At 47.6% G+C, this 10,981-nt stretch overlaps 2 non-coding genes across 2 annotated transcripts; both read right to left on the minus strand.

Moving 5' to 3' along the window:
- Nucleotides 1-3,072: 3,072 nt before the first annotated feature.
- LOC114542110 lies at nucleotides 3,073-3,236 on the minus strand. The gene has a single exon (XR_003689488.1). It is a non-coding gene; the product is annotated as a U1 spliceosomal RNA (small nuclear RNA).
- Nucleotides 3,237-9,818: 6,582 nt separating this feature from the next.
- LOC114542107 lies at nucleotides 9,819-10,002 on the minus strand. Its single transcript, XR_003689486.1, has one exon. It is a non-coding gene; the product is annotated as a U2 spliceosomal RNA (small nuclear RNA).
- Nucleotides 10,003-10,981: the final 979 nt, after the last annotated feature.

Raw genomic sequence — 10,981 nt, forward strand, 5'->3', positions numbered from 1 at the left:
GGCGATATATCCACAAGGCGGACCCGACCCATCCATCTCTTAGACAGCCAAATCATATCGATTCTAGACCCCTGGGAACCATTTGTCCTCCTCCAGGTGAACTTCTTAACCCCCAGATGCAAAGCACGCCAGGTGTCATACAGCTCGAATGTACTCATCAGATCGCGATGAGTGGAGGTCCAATTGTTTGCCTATGGGGAGTCGGGATTACAACCGAAACGATCGATACGAGGATCTACTGTCGCGTTGAAGTCTCCGCACATCAACAAAGGGATGTCAGGATCAATTGCTTGATAAAGGGACTCAAAAAATTGCTTCCCTTCAGCTTTGCCATTAGGCGCATAGAGGCACATAACTTGAAAATCCCCGCTGTCTCCCGAGAATTCGGCGACAACAAGTCTCCCCTCGTCATCCCTCTTTGTACACTCTACCTGAAATATGGAGCGGAAAAGAATGGCAACACCCGAGGATCGCGCGCTACCCGGGGAACTAACACATTTGTACTGGTTGGATGTAGAAACACAATTGTGTGAGTCTAGCCAACCCTGGAATTCGGCAATAGATGTCGCATGCGTTAGCTGCAGACAAACAATGTCCGGACAAAAACATGTTAACCAAGAAAAAAAGACAAGTCGAGCATCCAAGGACCGCAGTCCTTGACAATTGATGGTAACTATCTTAGTCGGTGGCTTCATCTGGCAATGTGGAGTAACGATTACTGACGGCTGTGGGATCCCTCCTTGTAGAAGGAACAGGTTTGGGACGAGTAGGTTTACGGAGGCCCAAAGAAGATCCTAAGGGCAATTTTGACGTTTTCTTATTCTTCCTTACTATCTTCGAAACCAAATCAGGAGTGATTTTAGCTGTCGATGATCTATTCACTGATGATAGGGAAGACTCTGAAAGGGAGGAACGCAATGTAGGTCGAGGAATGAGGGAATGTCGAGGGCTTGAGTTGCATAACCTTTCCACAAGGGCCACATCAGGGGACAGCTGCGTATGATCAGCGTCCATTTCGATTGAAGTCGTCTCAGCATGGTCGTCTTTCGGTGGGAGAATTTCATCAGGGAGAAGATCGACCAAAGTCTCTACTGCGAGTAAGAAATCGTTTAGGACCAACGCCACGTCCGCAGGAACGTCAGATGGGGGGTCAGTAGCCGGTGGAGGGGCATCTAATGGATCTACCAAGGGGTCAACTAATTCAGCATCACGAGGAAGAGGAAGCACCGTGTCCAAAGGAACATCAGAGTCGGGTAATCTATCTGGCGTGGAGGAGCTAGTTTCAGTGACCTCCGGCTGAATTTCAGGAACGGCAACTGGCACAGCACCCTCCTTCACCACGTTTGCAAAAGATATCTCGTCGGTCGAAGTTCGAGGTCTTTTACCGCCTCTTCTGCCAGGAGAACGAAGGTCAGTTGTGGTTGCAGCTTCATTGGACTGTACCACCTGAACAGCGCGAGGTTTCTTTGGACAAACCTTTGCCTCATGACCGCTAGTGCCACAAACAAAACAGGACCGAGGTTGATTTCGATAAAACACGTTAATCGGGTTTCCCTGAACCCGAATGCGACTAGGAATGTCAGATCTTAGTACGATTTCGACACAAACTTTTGAGACACCGAACCCTTTATATTTAATGGCTCGTGAACTTTTGAACTCCCCAAAGGGGCGTAGCGCGTCCACAACTGCCTCCATTGGCAAACTATACGGGACACGTTCCAAAGTTACAGAGGTTGTACTTTTAGCCTCTGTCAAAACAACGGGATGCCCACGAAAGGTCATACCATTCGAAATAAATTCTTCGACTTGTTCTCGATTACAGAGATGGATGACAAAAGACTTAGCCGAGTACTGCATAATGTAGCACATTAAAGTGCGTAAAACACCCTGTCCCACTTGACCCTCTAAATCATCAATGATTTCGTTCAGTGAGAGGGACGGTTTCAGAGCCAAATCCGGAATTGTGCCCACCACAGCCCGGTGACTTTCGTAAATAGGCATGTTAAATTAATGCCGAAACACACAAAAAAATTAGAAAAAAAGTTACCCCGCCTGACGACAACTTGTCGCCAGACGTTGTTGTCCACACGAAAAAAGTCCCAGAAAATAAGTACTTGGGATCACACCAAAAGGAAAGCGGTACGAAAGAACCAACACCAGCCAACACTGCTCACGCGCACCACAGGAAAACAAGAAGGCCCCAAGGCCAACCAGGCCACTGACGGACACCAGCCAAGGACCAGGACCAGCAGCAGAAGAACAGCAAAACAGGAACAGCAAACCAACAGGAACACTTGGAACACAGGAACACTCTTGACAAACTTTCTTGAATCAGCCAACAGAAAAAACCACTTCTTGTATCGAGATTTATATTCTTGATCTTAGCCAAAAGGCCGAGAAGTGATAACCCGTTTTCGGCTCGCCACCAAGACTTTATTGCGCGTCGGCGAGCCCGCTCGACCCTGTGTGCGATCGAGTGAGCCGAATCTGCAGTCGCCGGCACGAAGAAGAAGCCAACAAGCAATGTCGCTGCTGCTCGTTATTTCGTGAACGGGTTCGATGCGAGGCCGGCGGGCCGCCTAGGCTTGCCGAGACGTCCTCGCAGTCACGCTTTGCTACTGCCGAGCCATTACCGTCGACAGTTAGGGTTAGGGTTTTAGGGGAGCTGTTTTTTGCGGCGCTTTTTGATCATTTGCTTTCACAACGGTTTTGCGGATAGATAGTTGGTTATTTATTTATCCGTACGTCGATGTTGTTTGATGTATAGTGTGACGAACCTCTCGACGCTGCTGCGGTAGCGTTGGTAGTACATGTATATATGGTAATGGCATGCGATCCGTCGATCGGTAGCGAGAGCTGATCAATAAGTGTCAAATTTCAAACGATTTTCCGAGATTCGGTTACACTCGATGATTACTTGTGGCTGTTAACAACAACCCGGCGGCGGCAGCGTTGTTAAGAAATCAAGTTGTTATTAGCTTTCGCACGCAGCACGCTTCTGAATAGTTTTAGATTTGTTTTTCGATTTTTTTGTTTGAATCATGAATCAGATGTGGTTGAAGGGAAAGGAGAAGGGGACGAGCGCGAACGCAGGTCCCCACTACCAGAAATTATACGCTCGAGTTACCCACATTAGGGGTAATCGCAGGAGTCAACCCAGTCGAAGTGCAATGAAAGGGCCTCATCCTGAGAGGACCTCCTAGTTGATCAAGATGCCTCTCGCGTCAGGTAAGTTTTATTTTGAACTTGGTAAATCCTTTCCTACTGAGGAAAGTGCAATGGATTTAACCAAAATCGAGGAGGGTGCGACCAGCACGCAAACGAGCTAGGGGGACGATCCCTACCACCTCTTTAAATACACCCGCTATTATTTATTGAGGCGGTGGGTATATTTAAACCTATTAATAAAAATAGAAATAATAAAAATAGAAATAAATTTAATTAATTAATTAAAAGAAAAGACCAGCTTCTCGCCTTCAAAGTGTCCTAAGGTTTTCTTTGCTAGCCATTCTTTCTCGAAAGTTTGAGAATCCGTAACAGAACGGCAACGGCGAGCAAGGACACCAAGAAGAAATTTGATTCTCTCAATCACAGCCTGTAAGATCTCTGCCTCAGTCCGCAAAACATCCCGAAAGCGATAGTCGCACCGAGAAACCCATAAGTGATGTTTGACCACCTGAAGCATCCACTTGATGACAATAGGGACGTCGGGACGACGCTGCTTACAGAGGCCAAACAACAACTCTTCAACGGTGAAGGGTTCCGCATTCATGTCAACCTGCACAAGATGGTAATGCACCCATCCCAACAGAATTTGAGCGTACGAGCACTCAAAAAAGAGATGCTCTGGAGTTTCATCAGCTGCACGGCAATGGCATTGGAGATCAATATTAGCCATCCCAAAGGAAGTAACGAGACGGGAGGCGGTGTAGAGAACTCCATGCGCGATCTTCCAGTTCACATCAACTATGGGTCGGTCCAGGGATGTAGCATGGATCTGATTCCATGTCTCGGACCAATACAGCCGACCATATGTTGGTAAAACTTGCCAATGCAGTGAGGCTCATGCTTAATTCTGTTTCGACCGATGACGTAGGTCGAACGGGAGGTAACATCGAAAAGAGTGCACGGTCGTGGAGTGGATACCTTAAGAGATGGAACGCCCAATATAGTTCCACCATCAAAAGTGAACCAGGCACGTGCGATTTGTTGATAGTACGGAGGAAGGAGAGACAGTAACTGACGAGTATGGTTACTTGTAACAAAGAATTGTGCTGGATAGAGAGAAGTACAAGAAATTATGTAAAAACTAAAAAAGGCCTTCCAATTGCCAGCGGTGAGCATGAAATAGCGTCGGACCCATTGAACAGAAAACGCCAGCGCTTTCAGTTCAAAGTCTATTACTCCAAACCCACCCTGACTCTTGGGAAGACAAACAGTTTTCCTGGCCACAAGCTCTTTACGGCCAGACCAAAAGAAACCCCAGACTGCCTTCTTCAAGCGACGACAGGCCCAATCTGGTATTACAAAATTATGACAAAGATGCCAAATTTGGCTGAGAGCAAGGGTATTTATAACAGTTGCCTTGCCCTGCAAGGTCAACTGGCGACCCTTCCACGAGGCCAGGCGAGACTCAACCTTCGCGACCGGAGCTTCCCAGGTGGCAACGGAATAGTCTCCAGCGCTAAAGGTGGCTCCAAGAAGTGGGAGTTCTTTAACCCACTGGATACCCCATGGAGAGTCTTGGCGATTTTTCCAAGCTCCCAACCAAAGACCCTTCGATTTTGTACGGTTAAGCTTTGCACCAGAGGCCAGCTCGTACTGTCCATAGACTTTGAAAGCAGCCTCGAAAGAGCCTTCCGTCGTGACGTGTCATCGGCATAGCTGGAACACTTGAAGAAAGTGTCGCAGCCCGGCAAGGCTACTCCCGGAATATCTGGACAAGCACGGATGGCAACGGCCAAAACCTCGATGCAAAGCACATAGAGAAAAGGTGATAACGGACACCCCTGTCGAACTCCCCTAGAGGGAGAAAAAAAGGAGGAAGTCCAACCATTGATAACAACAGCGGACTCAATATCTGTATAAAAAAGGTTTATCCAACGCCGAAAGGAATCGCCAAACCCGAAACGCTCCAGAACCCGCTGGAGGAAAGCCCAGTTGACGCGATCAAAGGCCTTCTCTTGATCTAATGAGAGAATGGCCAAGGGCATGTCGGATCGGTCGGCATACTCGATAAGATCTCTCACCAGCGAGAGATTTTCCTAGATCGTGCGGCCAGGAATGCCACACGTTTGATCCGAAGCGACGATGGATCCCATAACGCATAACAGCCTACCGCTCAAAGCTCTTGTGGCGATCTTATAATCCACATTGAGCAGGCTGATCGGACGATAATTTTTGGTTTCCAGATGGTCACCTTTTTTATATAGCACTATGATGAGGCCACGTCTCTGAGACACGGATAAGCAGCCCTCATCATAGGCAATGTTTAAAACACGGACAAGATCCGCTCCGAGGTCATCCCAGAAATGGAGAAAAAACTCCATGGGGAAGCCATCCGAACCAGGGGTCTTGCCACGTGCCATGCCAGAGAGAGCCCGAAAACACTCTTGGCTAGATAATTTTCCCTCGCAAGATTCCATGTCTGCCTTGCTGAGGGAGCGTTTAAGGTTACCCAACATTTGCTCTTGCGCGGTGGTGTCACACGCCTCGGTGGTAAAGAGCCGCTCGTAGTACCGCTGCCACGTACCCAAGATGTCAAAAGGGTCGTGATGAATAATGCCGGAGTCGGGGTCGCGTATCTTGGTGATAGACTGTTTAGCCCTGTGCTTCTTCTCCAAACTGAGAAAGAAGCTGGACGACGTCTCCCCCTCCTCGGCCCAGCGGACACGGGAGCGAACTTGAGAGGCCTTTGCCTCCCTGAGGTGAATGGCACGCAGCTGCTCTTGCAACGAGCAAAGTTGGGCAAAGGCAGAAGAATCACCCGCATCGAAAAGAGACTGGAGATTCTTAATTTGTCTCTCTAGATGCTTCTTCTCCTTTGACTGATCAGCAGCCTTGGAGCGAGCGAAAGAACGAGTGATCTCCCGCAAGTAAAACTTTCCCTGATCCCACCAATCATGGGAAGAACTATAAGTAGAAGGATCTTCCTGGCCTTGCCAGAAAGACCAAAAGGATCGCACTAGCTTGCTATAGTCTGGATCCTCTAACAGGGAAGTATTAAATTTCCAAACCCCAGGACCACGAACAAAAAAGTCACTGATGTTGAAATTAACTAATAAATAACGGTGGTCAGAAAAGAAAGAGGGGTGATATTCGCAGCTAACAATGGACTGCTCAAAAATAGTGGGAGCCCACACCATGTCAATACGGGAGGAGAACTCTCCCGAGGCATGGTCCCAAGAAAAAGTGATGTCTGAAGGATGGAGAGTCCGCCAAACAGGGTACGTTTGCATGGCAGACAGCAGAGACTGTAAGGCTGCAACACTTTCTTGCCTCAGCGAGTTCCTGGATACGAAAGTGTAGGACCTACGACGCCGGCGATCTAAATTCGGATCAAGCACGGCATTAAAATCGCCACCGATGTACGTTGGTGAGGAGAGGTCCATCAGGTCGGCAACTGAAGCGAAGAAAGTGTTACGCGCCGGGTTTGTGTTCGGTGCATATAGCGAGACGAAACGTATCTTATTATCTCCCAGCATAATTTCTGCCTGAACAAAACGACCCTGGTCATCCCTACAGACTTCACAAATAGAGAATTTTTTATTCACTATAACAGCAACCCAACAACGTTTCGTTGAAAAACAAGATGAGGCTACTGAGAAATTTGTATTGCGGAACCAGCTCTTAATGACAGCATGAGAGGCGGCATGAGTTTCCTGCAAACATACCACATCAACTCTCATGCATTTCAACCAGTCAATAAAAGCGGTCCGCTTCAAATGGTCATTAAGACCGTTAATGTTCAGGCTCAGCAGCCTGTACATTAAGTGTTAAGGATAAAACACCAGACTCCTGCGGAGAAGCAGGAAGTGCTGGGAAAGCAGAGGGAGGAGAAACGAACTCCACCTCAGAAAAATAATGGTCGCTGGCCTCCTGATGGAAAAGGAGGTTCAACGACAACTCCTTTGCAGAGGAGGAGAGGGAACAAATTGAGCCTGGATGGAAAGAAGGCGTCAATAAAGGCCCTTCGGAACAAACACTCCGAGGACCTGAAACTATAAAAGGTGACTCGACCTGCGAGTCTAGGCCACGCAATGATGGCACGGAGGAAGATGCTGATGATGTCCCGGCAGCAGGAGCGGAAGAACGAGCTAAAGCTCCCTCCATTGATTTCGGAGTATTCTCCTCAACCGGAAAACGGTAATCAATGGGGACGATAGCTGTTTCAGCGTCAGTCACACGAGGTGCAGCTGGAGGAGATGAAAACTCTCCCTCTGACTCCTGCGAAGACGACTCCGAGAGAACCGGCCGAGGTGTTGAGACGACCGGTGTTTTTTCCGGAGAAGGCAAAACCTCCGACTCCGCCGATTTAACAGTCGGAGAATCAACCAATACGGTGTCAACTACCGACTGTCCAAGGACATCCAAATCATTAAGGTCCTCCAAACGGTCTTGGAGGACCTGAAAACGGTTAGCTGTTGGAATAGCTGGGATGTCCAAAGTAACCGGAAGAGGAAGGGGAGCATCTTCTGTTAAGGCCGTTGATGGAGCAGCCGGTAAAGCACGCCTTTTCTCAATAAGGGAGGAGCGGTTGATCTTACGCCTCTTTATAATCCCTTTCCGGATATCCTTCTTAGGGGGGGGGCGAGGCTTAACCACCCTGTGCTCCGTGATAGATACCTGGCGGACACAGGTAAAAGAGCCGTCAAAGGTGACCGTCTCCGAGCTGGAAAAATGGCTGATGCGGATGGACAGCTCTGGCCTATTGTCCTTTGGATTCTCCGAAGAGAATTCCATCGGCACAGCAGAAGTCTGAGATGGAGTTGTAGACTCTGCTATGCGTGAAGGTGCAGTGCGAGCTGGCGCATCAACCAATATAATTTTCTCGCGATTCCAAGCATCCTTTACCCGACCAGCAGGCAAAGAAGTTTTCACATGCTTCGAGCCAGGAGGAAGAGACGATTCCTTAGAGGAATGCCTATCTGCTTTGTCTTTGCTGACTGGACACCGACGAGGCAAGTGCCCAAAAGACTTACAACCAAAACAGTATTTTGGCTGGCTACGATACTTCACCGCACAAGGAAAGTTGGCGATTTGAAGCACAGGCGGGATAGGCTTTAAAATAGACATTGTCACCATCCGGGTCCCTGTTCTGATGTTGGGATATTTGCGAACAGTCAGGTGCTGAACGCGAGAGACACGACCGAATGATGACAAGGCATTTGAAAAATAACTGTCCGGCATATGGATTGCCGCACGGTCAACGATGACACGTGTTAGCGTTTCATATGCCGGCAAGGGTGTGATGGTAACACCCCGAAAACTTAAACCATTAATTTGGTAATTGGTATTAACAGACTCTGCCTTAAAATCAACACGGAAACAATGTTCCGGCAGAGCCTGCACACACGAAACCTTGTTGGCACCAATGGCATCAATCAAGGCCACCCGAACATCTTTAATGCCCTCTTTGGCAATTAAGCGGGCTGGGATTTTAAAAAGGGATGATGTTTTGTTCCACCTCGCAAAATCCTCAGCGGTGAAATTAGGGCAAGACATTCTAAAAAATTTTACAAAGACCGGCCACAGACAAAGAAAACACAAATACCAGAAACTGGTATAAAAGGCCGAGGAAAGACACCAACAAACGGTATCAAATTTAAAACAGAAGAGGCTTTAAATATATAACAGCCTCTAAAAACGCACAAACAAACGGAGGTCCAGCAAAGGCTAGTCCTTTGCCCCCCCAAAGTAAATCACACAGAAAAAGGGAGTCCAGCAAAGGCTAGTCCTTTGCCCCCCCAAGAAAAAAACACACAAAAGTAAGGGAGTCCAGCAAAAGGCTAGTCCTTTGCCCCCCCTGGAAGACAGAGAACGGGAGTCCAGCAAAGGCAGTCCTTTGCCCCCCCAAAGAGAAACAACAAAGAAAGGGGTCCAGCAAAAGCTAGTCCTTTGCCCCCCAAGTAAAATACAATAAAATAAAATAAAGACCTACAGAGAGTCCAGCAAAGGCCGTCCTTTGCCCCCCCTGAATAAATATTAAAAGAAGAGAAACAAGGGCCAGTAAACCTAGTGTTCACCCCCTTGGGAAAAGATACTCACTAGACTAGACACCCTAAAATTACAAGGTGCCTCTCGCGTCAGGTAAGTATGCTTTTGTGGCAGCGCCGTTGACTTATAATTGTGGCGACGAAGCGTTTCGATCTCGGTCGTTAGCGTTATTACCACTAGTGAATAATATTCATACAAGTACGTACGTACCTATGCCGTTTCGGTTACCAGAATGCGGTGGCTGTTCGTAACTGGTTTCCTGATCGATCGAGGAGTCCGGCGGCGGCGGCGGCGGCGGCGGCGGCGGCGGTTCGTCTGAAATGGAAAGTAGTGGCATGAGTTGATGATGTGAGGTTTAACTCTACCGAAACAGAATCAGTTTAGAAAGAACATGCAATAATGTCAATTAAGTTATAGCATTTAATAATAATATATGTAGGGCTGCATGGCTGAATATAATAGATAGATAGCTACTAGAATGATGATACTATTATATATGATAGAATCATATACTGAGCGAGCGAGTTTTCAGTGTTATACTGAATTCATATTCATATTTTTGTTTCGATTCAAATGGTGATGATTCTTCCCCTCGCGTTGAGGGGAAGAGGGCCGTACTCGGATGTAGTGCAATACCGAGACAACCCGTGGCCAGGGCGAAGCAAGCTTCAATCCCAGGGCCGAAGGCCAAAAATCAGTTTAATTTATGAGTTAGGCATTGCCTAACATATCAGATATTAAGCTGATAAGAACAGAGTGTTTCTTATCAGTTAAAAACTTTAATGTCCAATTGGTCCGTGTGGTCCTAAGTTTTGGAAAAAAGGTCATAACAAAAAATAAAAATAAAAGTGGAAAAGGGATACATAGGCTCATGGTGCGTCCTATTTTCTGTGAGCTAGATTCATGTTAGAAAACTGAATTTGGTTGCCAAAAAGGTTCAAACGCACCGTGTATATATGCTCGCAGTCATAGACGTGTGGCCATATATACAAGGGAATTGTAATGGTAGTGAGTTAATCGAGTGGACAAACATACGAAGATTTAGAACTAACATGTGACAAGACGTTACGGAGACTTTACAACATAAGACGATTTAGGGGAGAGCATCATTGCAGCCAAGGTGCTGGCGATAGATGTCTGTGGAGCCCTGGATAACGTCAGTGCAACAAAGTTTTCGGAAAAGGTTCTTGTAGCGACGTGACATGCCAAGAGCAGAGAGGACTTTCTTGTTACGAGGGTGCCAAGAGCCGAGTGCACCAACAGCAAAGCCAAAGATTTTGCAAGAGAGGCCTTGTGCCGTGAAAAACTCGCGAAGGTGCTCGTACTTGAGTTCCTTTCGGTCTATGGCATCGTGAAGGGCTTCGGCTCCATTGTCAAAGGGACAACACACATCAATGATGGTAGCACAAGTGTTGGCAGGGTCGGTGATGACAATATCCGGGCGAACGTTGGAGCCAGAGTCAGCGACTGTCTTGTCAGTGGTGACATGACCTGAGCGAACAGCATTGACAAGGCGGGAGACGATTTTGTCGTGACGAGCGGTGATCGCAGGCATGTTCTGGGTACAGTGGCAGAGGATATGCGGGAGTGTTTCATCCTCATTGCAATGGCGGCAGGAGGGATTGGTGTTAGACCAACGGCTTTTGACTGAGTTCGTTGGGCAGCAGTTGAGTCGGGCACGATGGATGAAACGCCAATCTTTGAACCGGACATTAAGGCCTGAGAAATGTTAAGAGGAACCATTGCCATATTGGTCGTTCTGAAG

The sequence above is a fragment of the Dendronephthya gigantea genome, unplaced genomic scaffold, assembly GCF_004324835.1.
Source record: "Dendronephthya gigantea isolate DGI-Jeju-01 unplaced genomic scaffold, DenGig_1.0 000336F, whole genome shotgun sequence".
Classification (NCBI taxonomy): Eukaryota; Metazoa; Cnidaria; class Anthozoa; order Malacalcyonacea; family Nephtheidae; genus Dendronephthya; species Dendronephthya gigantea.